We start from the raw sequence: 14,507 nt of genomic DNA on the forward strand, positions 1-14,507 counted from the left end.
GGGCATCACAACCCACAGTTGATAAGCTGAAAATGTTGTTCTCCAACACTGATCATTATCCCCAAATCACTGTCCCCAAAATGAATCTGATACCCACAGATAACTGATTCCCAAAAATACTGAATTGGTGCCCGCCGGCCTGATGCCCGATCTTGCAAACTGATACATGCATTCCCTATAGAGACGCACTCTAAAAGCACATAACAAGCAAGTGAGAGCCAAAACACCCCTATGTTAGGGTAGGGTTTCCCTATCCTATTTTGTCAGGAACTAGGGTTTCACTACGCACGCAGCGGTTTCAAACAACTTATAATTGGGTAAGTAACCTGTCCTAGCTTGGAATAGTTACTATGGATTCCGATATGCACTAGGTCGAATGGTCAAAAAGGGTGCGCCGGAAAAATCGGGGTTTGTGTTCCCGTCGTGGCAGAGCCCGCAATCGGTCAGCCTTATGGCACGCTTCTCGAAGCGAGCCTCCGACAAACCGTTCAAGAATAGCATGCGGCAAACACGGTGTCCTAGGCGCACCAATGCAAATGCAATGCAAAGAAACACACAAGTGTAGTCAAAACCAGATATCACGAGTTCGAGTCAAGTTCTCTAACTCCCCAGCAGAGTCACCAGAAACTGTAGACGTCCCCGAACGTCCCGGGAGGGAAATGCCCCCCCCCCCCCGTTTTGTTCATTGGGCTCACTACAGTTCAGGACTCAAATGTCACGGTCCTGTATCTAATCTCACAGAGTGCAATGCAAGACCGATGAATCATCAAAGAGTCCAAATCCGGCAAATCATTTTTGAAAATAGATTTTTTTGAAAGCAGTGCCAAACATGGACTGCTTTGCCAGATACAGAGTCGCCACCTAAATATTTTATTTTGGGGAATTTAGGAAACCCTGACTCGTTTGCCTAAGGCCACGTGTCCGTCATCACCAAAGTTGCCTCGGCTCGGGAACTTGGGTACGATTGGAGAAGGTCACTTCGTGAGCACCCCCGCTCGCCCGATCAAAGATCGGCCTCTATTAACCATGATATCTAATTTTGAAAACATTATGCGTTCCTATTCCGGTTATTAGCCTAGATTTACTATGTGATGCGCACAGCATACAAGTATAGACTGGATCGCCTGAATTGGAACAAAACATTTCATGTTTGTTTTTTAAAGCGGTTTGCCACTTGCAAGTAGGCTAAAAAAAATGCAAATTTTGCCACCCTCCGGTGGGTTTAGAAAAGATGGTTTTGCCACTATCTAGTGGGCTTAAAACTCACAGTTAATGCATTATTCCAATTTAGATAATCCAACCTTCACCCACAGGTACTCAGGCAGGTATATCACATAAGCAAATAGCCTCATGGTAAGCATGCTATCATGGCAGTCACTCACATGCATGCAAGGATGCTAAAGCATAAAACTTACCGAGTACTCCAAGCCAAAACAAAAGCTATGTTAGAAATCCATGCATGATCCTAACTATACAGAAATGCCTAATGCAACACATGCAAAATGCAACTATAGTAGGCTCGGCTATTCTAAAGATGGCGTGTGAAATGCTACAACTAACAAGTATTCAACTTGGAATTGTAATACAATGCAGTTAGTATGATGCGCCGAGCCCGGTGCATGCATGACAGATGAATGAATGCAAGCATGCGAGCATAAGTATGCTAATTGAAACATGCCCTAATCTAACCATCATAAGCTGGTAAATAAAAGGGAGAAAGACGTGGGGTTGGAAGACATACATCACACACACGCACACTTATTGCAACAATTGCCCTCGCTCGGAGGGTCCGAATAAATAATACAGTCCGAATAAATAATTACAGTCCGAATGAATGATTAAATATTACAAAAACCCTAATTAATTAACAAATTAACTAGGAAAGCAAATAAACTAGCATGTAAATTCATGGACCGCCTCAGCTCTGTTCCGAATGATGAAAGATGCATGCTCGAGTTGCCTAGCGCAGAAATCCATTGCGATGCCCCGATTCGCCTCTGTTTGCAATTAATCCCGGAATGTTTTGCAAGGCTTTAGAAAGTTGCTGATTTCTGATTTGCTGCAACAGAGAGCAAGAAAGGGGCATGGCAAAGTATTTTCACATATGTATGCACACCTCAATTCTCGTGCCACCAATCACGCATCTCGATACACGATGGTCGAGGAGTCAAATTGCACGACTCGATGTGAAATGAATGCACATATAAACACAACAAGGCCTAGACTCCATCATGGTTAATCGGGAGCGTCGGCGACCGGGAATTAAGACACGTTTCGTCACTTGGAGTACAGAACGTCCCTCGTTTCCCGTGCTTGGGCTAACTCCTATCCCGAACACAATGCAAATGAGATGGCATACACAATGCGACTAACATGTAACCTAGCATACGCAATGCTATGGACTAAGATGGCATACACAATGCACGCGATGTAACATGGCATACACAATGCTCTAACATACAACCTAACATACGCAATGCTATGGACTGAAATGGCATACTCAATGCATGATGGACTTACACCAACATGAGTGGAGCTCAGTCACACTCACATTAGTGGCCATATGATGGAAATGAGACAACCGAAACATTTACAAGCATACACGATGCAAGGGATCGATCCTAAGGCATCAAATGCCCCTCTACCAAAGCATGGAAAAGGATGCAATATGGCTTACAAACACACAAATTCCAGCTCTGAAACATGATACAAAATGGTCCCGAAACATGCAAACATGGCATACAATGCAAGCTAGGGGGCCCGGGTACCGAAACTAGTGAAGTGCATTACACTAGAGGTACCCAAAGCAATGCACTAATGGCAAAACCAACCCCAAACAGACCCTAGGCAGGTCTGAAACAGTGGGGAAATGGCCTAAAATGATGGCTCGGAATGCGACGAAATGGAGCTCATTCAATGATCGGTAAATGAGGCATACAAACCCGACTCTCAAACGCATTTAAAGAGTATAAAACATGACAATATGGCATTCAAACAAGCTCTGAAATACAGTGTATAATGGCCCCAAAACCAGGAAATACCTCAGTATAAGCATGTAATGGACCCCGAAACTCAAAGCTAAGCAAGTGTATTGAACCACAAGCATACAAAACAAACACCATTCGACCATGAGACCCAAAAACAGAGCTAAAGCAGTCCAAAATATGCCTAAGATTAGTTTAAGGCATGGCCAAAAAGTGCTAACATGAAGGGCCAAAACAACACGCAACATAGGCTAGTAAGCACGGTTTTCACTACATGTATATGAAGCACAATAGAGGTCGCCAAACCAGCCAAAAATAGAGACATGGCATGCTAAAATATGCCCAAATAACCACTGGAATGTATCCAATGCATGCAAAAATGATGGGCTCCTTTGGAGGGCCATGAGGTGGATTACTCAACACAGACAAGATAGACATGTAAAATGGAAAAACTAACTTTGGAAATCAGTTATGACAGCCCTAAAACTCACCAAAAAGGCCCTGAAATGGGTCAATGAAACATGCAATGAAAGGTCCCCTTGAAAGGCCTTGAGGAGGATTGCTCCACACATGCATAAGGGACACAAAATATGGCCAAAAGGGCTCTGGAAAGAGCTAAGGCAGACCTCAAAACTCACATAATAGGGCCTGAAACAAGACTTCAAAGCATGCAAGATGGAGCCCCTTTGGAAGGCCAAAAGGGTCAACAAACAAGACAAGGAGAGAGGGGGTCACCCCCCTCTGATTTTGGCTCTCAAAACAGTATGTTAGCCACTAAAAATCCACTGGATTTCAGTGTCTAGAAGGCCAAACAAAGCATGCAACAAAGGCCTAGATGCAAGGCTCAAAACAAGAGGCAAACAAGCATACAAGGAAGTAAATGACCTCAAAAAGAAAAATGCCCTGAATCAAACATGAAGAGGGGCTCAAAATAAGACTCTTTTCAGTTTATGACAAATCTTGAAAATGCTCACAAGTAGGGCTAAGATATGAAGCAAAATAAGCCTACAAAGAGGGATAGAGCATACAAGGAGGTATATGACCTCAAACAGAAAAGTGTCCTTGATCAAACTTCAAGAGAAGATCAAAATAAGACACTTTTCATTTTATAACGAAACCCAAAAATTCTTTCAAACAGGGCTAAGTTATGAAGCAAAACAATGCAAAAAAAGGAGGAAATGAGGACTTACCCTTGTAGCACAGCAATGCAGCAAGTTCTGGACCAAGAAGGTGAGTCTTCAACCTCTAAAAAATAGCTCCAAGATGATTGAATGGATGATGGAGGTGACAGGCTATGAGGTGTGGTGTAATGGCCAAGAACAATGGGGTATTTGAGCTTGGATGAGAGAGATATGGAGGGTGGAGTGTATATGCCTTGGCTGGTTTTTCTAACCCTTGCAAATGGAGGGGGAGTGTTGGTTTTATAGAGGAGAAGAGCCAAGACTTCTTGGAGAAGACTCAAGAGAGGGTCAAAGCTTCTCAAAGAAACTTAACCAAAAAGAGTCAAGCTACCAAAGCTTGACAAAAGAGTCAAGCTTCTCTAAGAAGCTAAGAAAATGGGTCAAAACCAACTTAAAAAGACCAACAAAAGGTTTAAAATCTCGGACAGTGGGTCAAGTGCTACATAGCTAGCACAACTGTATTGCACTCAAGAAGGCCAAAAAGGAGGTGGTTGGCCGACCAGTTCAAGTGGTCGCCCGACCACATGCCCTGGTCAGCCGACCAGGGTTCAAAAGGGTCAAGCTGAAATGCTGGTCGGCCATACCAGAAAGGTGGCCTCCCAGGTGAATAGAATACAGCTATATGGTGAAAAACCAGAAAAGGTGACCCAGAAGAGAGAAAAACCAGCTTTCTAGCAAGGTTCAAAAGGGTCAAGAAGAAAGCTCGTCGGCCTACCCATATTGGTGGCCTCCCAGGTGAGTAAAACACAATGGTGGTATGGGAGACCAGAAATTAAGGTCCAAAAGTGAGAAAAACCAGCTTTTTGTCAAGAAAATCGGCTGGAGGAGAGAGAAAATAATTTTCAAAAGAATTGCTGGTCTATCACCATCCTACCACCTTCCTAACAATGAAAATAGGGTCCATACCAAAAATGAACCCTAACCGATGCAAAACGAGGGTTCGGGGGCCAAAACACGCGGCCCGGGGCCCCGAAAATAGTCTGTTAGGTACCGGAAGTGGCGTGCGACCATGAAGGTGGTCTCTCGGGCCACAATGTCCCTCAAAAGAGAGGAAACAAGGTGTGTGCAAAAAATCGGAGCAAACGGAGGTAGTTAAGCGGTTCTGAATCGCGGCACACGGCCGACGGCTCCGAAAACCGAAAACTGGTCTCCAAACGGGAAAAATGGCCTACGACCACGAAACGTCGCCTACGGCCACTAAGAGATGGTCTACGAGACCTCTCCCTCCCTTCGGGAAGAGAAAACAGAAAAAACGGGACCTGGTTTGCAAACCAAGGCAAAGCACAAAAGAGCCCTGAAGTCCGGAGGCAAGGCTCTTAGCCGAGACTCTGCAACCTCAGAATGAGCACAATATGCACCATCACCGAGTGCTCAAACGGTGACATCTGAGTCTTAAGGTCTGTCAAAAATGGGGTGTCTACACTCCATTTCAAGGGTTTAGAAACTTGACAACTTTTTGTAAGTTTTTTAGAGCAAAACACCCTCTTCTCTCTCCCCTTTGCTTAGCACTGAAATTCCCACCCTCACAGCAACTTTAAACATTAAAAAATACTCTAAGACTTGAAGAACTCGAACTATAATCAGATCATTTACTTGAGGGAGGCTTACAAGAAAGAAACTTGAGTTTCTTTGCATTTTTCTTCGTGTGCTTTTCGGTTTATTCAAACCCGAAGGTAAACTATCTCTCTTTTGTATTTCAATGCTTCTTTTGATTTTTATTTTAATAGTTAAGCATAGTTTAGGCATCTATCCATTGTTTCATCATGAGTTTGTCTATTTCTCTTATTTTCTCACCTATGTTTGCATGTTTTCTTTCCTTTCGTTAAATAGCATGTGTTTAGGCTTGTTTTAAATCGTGTAGTGTGCATGCATAAGCCCATTTGATCATCATGTAGTTTTAGATTATTTTTGCTTTTTATTTGTTAGTTGTTTTTCTTTCATAATCATCATGTTAGAAGCCTCAAACCACGATCATATTTTGTATGTTTAGTTACATATTAGGTTATTTTTATTTCAAGTGTTGCATAAAAGACGCTTGAGTGGGCATCTGGGTAAGTCTCCTTGAACTTCATAGCATATGCTTGTTCTTTGTTGCATTGTTCTTCAAATAATCCAAGTTAAATACTCTTTTTATGCAAAATTGTGTGTTTTGTATGTTTTCATGATTATTGCTTGACTTAGTTCATGTATATGATCATATCCTTGAAAAATCCATTTTTGGCAATAAAATCTTTATTTTTGCAAATGATATGATTTTATTCGTAGAATCTAAGTTAGGTGATATTCATTTTTCAAATCACATAGTTTTAGAATTAGTTAAAAGTTTATAGGCTTAAAATGAATTTGTATGAATAATTAACCACTAAAATCACAAAATAGGAATTTCGTAGAGGCCAATCTTCGGATTGGGCAAAATGGGGTGTTATCATTCAATAACCTTCCTTTTTGTACTTAAGCTCCCGAACCTAGACTTTTCTAGTTATGAGGGATTGGTCCTTAACTTAGTTTTCATTGTTAAAGGTTTCTTAATTCCCCTTTAAAAATTAAGTGGCGACTCTTTGTTGGTTAAAGTGAGTTGGTACAACATTTTGTGTAGGAATGGGCCTTAGACTCGAAAAAGGCATGGCACCACACCCCCTCTTTGAGAGACCAAGCTTTTGGACAATTTTGAAGTGTTTTAAGTGAGTTTGGAGTGTTTTCTCTCTACCACCAACCTCAAATCTGAAAATCCAACCTAAATACAACAACTCTACAACTAAAAGTAGATCTAAGGTTTGAAGAAAGTGAATCAAATCAAAGCTAAGGAAATCTTTTCTTTTTCTCGCCTTTTCTTGCATGCTCTTTGGTTTATTTCAAACCGACAAGTAAGTTCTTCTTTTTCTCTGATTTTTGAATATTTTAGTCATGTTTTACATAGATGATCATGGTTAGGGTGTTGGTTTAATACAAAGCTTCATATAGGTTAGTAGTTTTGCATGTTTTTCGTTTAGTTTTGCATGCTTTAATTAATTGTATACTTGTTGTAGCTTTGCAGTTAGTTTAATCTTCGTTAGTTTAATCTTCATATTTACATGCATGATGTCCGATGTAATCATCATATATTCAGCATGTTTAGATTTGTTTCATGTTAGTTGTTTTTTGTGCATTCAATCATGATAGTAGCCTTAAATCGGGCTTATGTTTACATTGTGTGCATTTAGTAGCATGTTTAGGATCATTATATCATATTCATATTTGGCATGGTTGGACACTTTGCAGTGGAATCCAGGTAAGTTCATCATTCTTTCATAGCATGTTGCTTGCTTTGGTATATTATTTTTCTAATAATCCAAGTCTATATGCTTTTGGTGATAAATTGGTTGTTTTGGATGTTTTTATAAACATTGCTTGATTTGGTTTATGTTTATAGTCATATGACTTAAAAGATTTCTTTTTGTAAGAAAATCATGAGTTTATGAAAAAGATATGGCTTTATTCATTTAATCTCATTTATTCTCAGTTCTTGAACTGAGAATACTTGGTTGTGACAGATTAGTGACTGTACTTAGTTTTCATTGTTAAAGGTTTCATAGTTTTCCTTAAAAATTAAGTTGTGATTCTTGAAAGCAAGTTGGTACAACATTGGGTGGAAATGCAAAAAGACACGATACCCACAAAAGGGTCATTATTGGATCTCAATAATTAAGGCAAAAAAGGGGGTTAAAATTCAACTACATCCTTACAATTCCTTAGAAGAACCAAGAATATACTTGAAAGAGGGCATTGTTTGTACCATTTTTGGCAAAAAATTGCCACGTGGCAATTCCCTAAATTATTGATGCCACGTAGCGATGGAAGATGAAGAGTCAAAGATTTTATGGGACCCACTATCAAGGTTAAATGAAATGTGGCAGCTAAAATTGATTTATTTTAACTTAACTAAATTAACCAAGTCATTGGGTTAATTAATTAATTAGTTTAGATTTGATTTGATAAGGTGAGCCTCAACCATTCCAATAATTAGAAGGATGTTAAGGCTTATCTCCTAAATTGGTGCCTTATCTCTTAGTTTGTTACTAAGACAACTACTATAGATGAGGATTATATGGGATTTGAAGATTTCATAAATCAATAACAAGGCTACAAAAGTGGAATCATTTTTCCCAACTCAAGTCAAGTGGGGTTTTTGATGGGACACGTGTCAACTTGTGAAAAGATATTAGATTAACTACACCACACTGGTGGAGCCAAATCTCCCTAAATCGTGCAAGGTTGAGATTGAGGATTTCTGTGGATAAACATACACAGCAAAGGAAAAGGCTTTGAGGATCAATCTATGCTACAACAAAGGAGCCTTTTCCCTAAATCGTGGAAAATAAATTCAAGTTTGACTCTTAAGAGACACGTGGTGGCTTCAAAAAGCTTGATGGACCAAGTCAAAGCTACAAAGATAGTCATTAACCATGGGTGGCCAAAACTGTTCCTACTCTTGGAGGTCAAGCAGCCAAGGATCAATGACACATGTCACCAAGAGAGGCTACCATGTTCCTGGTAGTTGAGTAGAAACAAGGGCTTTCCCAACACGATATAGAGGGCTCTAAGTGCAATATTCAAAGGGTCATCGACCAAACAACTCAACCAAGAGTCTTTCAATACATTTATCTCAGCTTCATAGCTTTTAACTATCTCAGCTTTATAACTTTTATCATAGTTTTTTACAATTTTATTTTACATTCAAGCAATTCAATTTCTTGCAATTAGTTGTTTATCTCAAATTATCCTTAGATTAGCAATTGTACTTCATTTATCAATCAATGCAAGTTCAATTCTAGTTTAGTCTATCTTTCGCACCTAGCAAATTTAGTAAAAGTCCTCTTCATTAGGGCAAGATCCGAGCTAGTGGTGGTTCCTCTAAGCTACACACAGTCATTTCTCTGTGTTAGAAATCATAAATGGTCAAACATTCCTACACATTGAACTAGGTACACAAGTTTTGGCATGCCCGCATTCAATTCAATCAACAAGCCTACGTGTTTGCACCCCTAGGAGTTTCGGAGTGGTAAATGGGAGTTTCTGAGGTGGTAAAAACAATGACACTTTTATTAATGTTCACCATTTCATGTATTACAATTACATTAGTCCAATACATCCCATCATTTATATTTTACAATAATTTTATGGCCGTGTTATATATCATCGGAATATTTTACTAAAACTCTTTACCTTTTATGTAGACTACTGTGTTGATAAATTTCACTATTTATTATTAAATTTGGTGAGTCTTAAATATATATATATATATATATATGATTTTTGCTGCATCAATACATTTAGGAAGTTAAACAAAGTTATGAAATAAAACTGATGATAAATAACATTTTCCTATTTCTTGGAAAAATAACGTGATTGAGAAATGAAATATAATCATTATAATTATAACTCTATTAAATATTTTTCAATTTAAAATCATTTGTGGAGTTGTTTGGTGCTAGCTACTTGTAGCGATGGTTTCGAGCTCGATCAAATTAACTAACCAACTGATGAGTTTGATGAATTGCTCTTTTGATTGATTTGGGCGGTAAACTAGCACCATCCTACTTCCAAACTTTTCTTTCTAATTACATCCCTTTATTTAAAGGTACTTTGACTAACATCACCCTACCTCCAAGCTTTTGTTTCTTTTCTTTTCCTTTTTTCAAAAAAATCAAATCAATCCCATTGTGCCATGCCTCTTGGCCTGCCACCCCTCTCCCTCAATATAAAAATATATTCTATACGTGTATATATATATATATATATATGTGCAATACAATGCAAAAACTAACCAAAAAAAAATTAAGAAAAGAAATAAACAATATTTAATTAGTTTTGGGTCTAAAATGAAATAAAATTCAAGTGCTAGGGTTTTTCAAATATAAAATGATACTCTAGAAATTAATAGCAATAAAATAAAATTGTCACAACCCAAACCCGCCCCTATAAGTTTAGGCCATAATCGGCCAGTAATCCTAGATTACCCGACCTCAAAGACGGAATTAGCAAAATATATACTTAAATATACGGGGCTAAAAGCAGAAGCGAAGTCTAACATTTGTCCATTGAGCTGTGCATAAATGGTATGAATGGAAACATATAAAGCACATCTCACTTCATATCATAATATTTACAAACATTTATCTTATAGATACATAACCTAAGATCAAAAACTATAAACAAACGAACTATACAAAACCAAAGCTTTACGAGCCTGGCCAAAACAAAATCTAAGGCCTCAACGTGGAGGCATATCTCAAGTGGCTTTACAAAAAGGCTGACTCCAAAGAAGGCTCTAATGTAGAACTTCCTGATACTCACCTACATACATATATATAAACGGAGTGAGTTGGAAACCCAATGAGTAATCTCAATGTAGAGGGGTTAAATAAATGAGTTCCATAACTTATCAAAACAATATAAAGTTCTTAACATAATTGAAGCTTGTTTCGAAAACATGTAATAACAAATATAGTTTATCAAACCTTCCATAACTTTACACATAGCGAAGTGCCCAAAGGCCTTATTCAACTTGTCGAAATACCATACAGAACATTCATATAGAATGACTTCATTCAGAACACCCCTATTGGTGACTCATACGGAACATCACATAGATGGCTTATACGTAACGTCACATTGATGGCTCAGACAAAACATCACATTTGATGCCTTATATAGAACATCACATTAATGGCTCATACGGAACATCACATTTGATGCCTTATACAAAACATCACATTGATGACTTATACTTGTTGAGCTCATTTAGAATGTCTTCTATGTATAGATACCATATAGAACGATTACTATCGAAATCATGCAAATCCAAGATCGACATCATAAGGAATGTTTATAACGAATCAATAGCTTATACAGAACGTCTAAGACGGATCATAAACAAAACAATAGTTACCGAAGATCAAAGTACATTTCCTAATTTATCATAATCGTTGTTCAAAAAGAAACTCATTCATTCTTAGCAAATCTCATTTTCGAAAAGCATATCATAGCGTACCCAATTAGCTGTTTCAAACCATAACTTAGTGTCTCAAAAGACTTGTTCAAAAATCTTGACATAACTCATAACTTGTACAAATTTTAGGCTTCATAATTCATCTTATAGCAAAACTAATTTCAACATAGTTCATACAAAAATACAGTGACAAAGATATTACTCACCTTGACTAATTCAACGTTCTCTCTCAACTTTCGAACCTACACATTACACATAACCATACACATTGTAATTTGTGTTCGAATCACTCTTCTTATCTTTTCTAATTCATTTACTCATGTTGGTTTCTTACTTATTACTTCTCAATAAGTCATATTTAACGCCTACGAATGCTCAGAAAGACATGTGGACGGAAATACGAACACAAAACATCTTGTCAAAATATGCTAAAACAAGGTCTTCGCTCAAGCCAACTTCTAGTCGCTTGAACGGTCACAGAGGTCAGCAAAAGTACTGGATGGGTCTGATGTGTGCTCAAGCTAACTCTTCGTCGCTCGAGCGGATGCAAAGCATAAACTGAGTTTGCTCAAGCCACATGTTGATCACTCAAGTGATCTATAAAGACTACAAAAGTATTGGAAGCTCGCAAAGTGCGCTCGAGCCACCATTTGATCGCTCATTCTGAGTTTCAAAATTGAGAGTTTGAGCTTGCAAACGCAAATTCAAAGCCATGGATCATGCATGGCATGTTCAAAAACATAGAATCACTTTAGAAAGCATGTATACATGACCCCTTAAAAATCATTTTCTCGAAATCTCTTTAAATCCACCAAAATTGAACTCAAAAGTTCATGCATGCGAGATTTTCCAACTATTTTCTCAAAACTCATGACTTTAACAAAATTGAGCTCAAAAGCTCCATGCATGTACAAAACTCTTTTCCATAATTCTCAAAACATGAATTTTTAAAGGCCAAAACATGATGCATCAAAGATGCATGTACAAATTAACTCACAATTTCAACATGGATGATAAAAACCAAACTCAAAGTGGTAGAACTCAACATATTCATGCATGCATGTAAAGCTTCATCACTTTCTTGACTAAAATACATGCAAAAGATCATATATATTCCGTGAACTTAACTCATCTTCAAGAATTGAGGTTTAAATTCTCACCTAGAGCCTTCAAATACTCCCATTCTTGCACAATCTTGATTCTTCTAGCAATAATCTTGAAGTTCTTATTCAATTTCTACACATTCTCTCTCTCTAGAATGAGAGGTCTCCCTCTCTCTAAAATGTTCTTAGAATTTTGCACTCAAAAATGAAGAAGATAAGCTCAAGAATGAGCTTAAGGCACATATATATATATATATATATAGTTAAGATGGCTTAATACATTAATTAGAACATTAGGCTAGTTAAACACAGCTTAATTTATCAAACTGAATCAATTTTTAATCAAACTTACTAAATGGTTCTAAAAATTCCAATTAGTTTATTCATATAGCTAATTTCGGTTTCTAATATCATTTAAGTCTTCCATTTTGAATTCTAAACAGAAATCATAACAGATAGTTTTCAAATCAAACAGATATACACAAATTAATCACATGGCACGTATCACAATTAAAACTTTACACATAATTAAATAATTGTAATCATGATATGCATGTTGGGGTCATCACAGTCTCCCCATCTTAAGAAGTTTGGTCATCCAAACTTTTGTTACCTTGTATCAGATACAGATCAAATATTTCGATCTCATATCGTTCTCTTTTCCTCTTCATTCAACTTTGTCACAGAAGTTCGATTCGTTTCTCAATCATTCAACACTTCACAGTTTAATTCGGTTATTCGATTCAGTGATCCATCATAATCATTGTCATGACCCGAACCCGCTCCTATGGATTAGGATCATAACCAGCTAATAATCATAAGATTACATATGGCCTTAGACAGAAATCAAATCATATGTAATAATAGGAGGCCAAATATGGAAGCAAAAACATAAAGATTGTCCAATGAGCTTGTGTATATATGGCATGAAACAAAAAAAATTATCATGTATATAATACCTCACACCAGGCAGTCATCTAAAGTATATATATATACATAAGTCCAAGATCATTCAAAACAGCCTTGACAAAAACCAAGGATACATACAAACTTGGTCACACTTGACCCCAAAAGAAAACAAAAGGAAAATCAAAAGTAAGGCCTCTTGCACGAGACAACCTTGGTTGGCTTCACAAAAGCTGACATCTCACACAAGGAGGACCACTAGGGCTAGGGCTGAACATCCTGCTGCTTACTTACATACAAATAAATACAGAGTGAGCTAACACCCAGTGAATAATACCAGAGTAAAAAGATTAGTGAATGAGATTCGTACATAAATAAATCATACTCATAATTTAATAATTTGGAATACTCTTCTTATTCATGTCAGATTTATAGATCATAGCAAAGCAAAATGACCTCGAGTCCAGCACATCATATCTATATACAAAACGACCTCAGGTCCTTCATATGCAAAACGACCTTGGGTCCATCTACACAAAATGACCTCGAGTCTAATACTCATTCATAGACCGACCTCAGGTCTAATGGATCTATGCACAAATGACCATCATATCATAATACCAAACGACCTTGGGTCCAACATTTTCATATTCACAGATTCATGTTCAAGTTCACATTCGTATTCGTATTCGTATTCATATTCAAAACGATCTTGGGTTCAATTGAGAGATCATACAAAACGACCTTAGGTCCAATTCATATATAAATGACCTTAGGTCCTTCCTGTCAAATATGCTAAATGGCCTTAGGCCCATTCCATGTCCCTATCAAATATATCAAACGGCCTTGAGGGCCCATTTCATATTTCCAAACATTCTAAACCGCCTTAGGCCCATTCTGTGTCATTGTCAATATACCAAACGGCCTCGAGCCCACATCATATTTTCATCAAATATACCAAACAGCCTTGGGCCCATTTTGTATTCATACTTATCAATCCCTTTATAGATTCTTTTATGAATCAGACAGATAGAATACTTATTCATAACACAAATTCATGGGTTCGGAAAACTTACCACATAGGTCGTATTTAGAAAATAACATACATGAAAATATCTTTACTAAGATATTACTCACAGTGTTCAGATGGTTGATTCGTCTTCGCGATCGACACTACACAATTCATAGCACATACGAAAATCGGGTCACAATATAATCCGATCCGTTCTTATATTCATTTATCTTTCTTAGGCTTTCTCTTACCTCTTTAGTTCAATTAGAATGCTCAATGTATGCCTAAGAATGCTTAGAAATGGAAAAGAGCAAAAATTAGAGCATAAAACAA

The sequence above is a fragment of the Camellia sinensis genome, chromosome 13 (assembly GCF_055761805.1).
Source record: "Camellia sinensis isolate YWXY chromosome 13, ASM5576180v1, whole genome shotgun sequence".
Taxonomy (NCBI): Eukaryota; Viridiplantae; Streptophyta; class Magnoliopsida; order Ericales; family Theaceae; genus Camellia; species Camellia sinensis.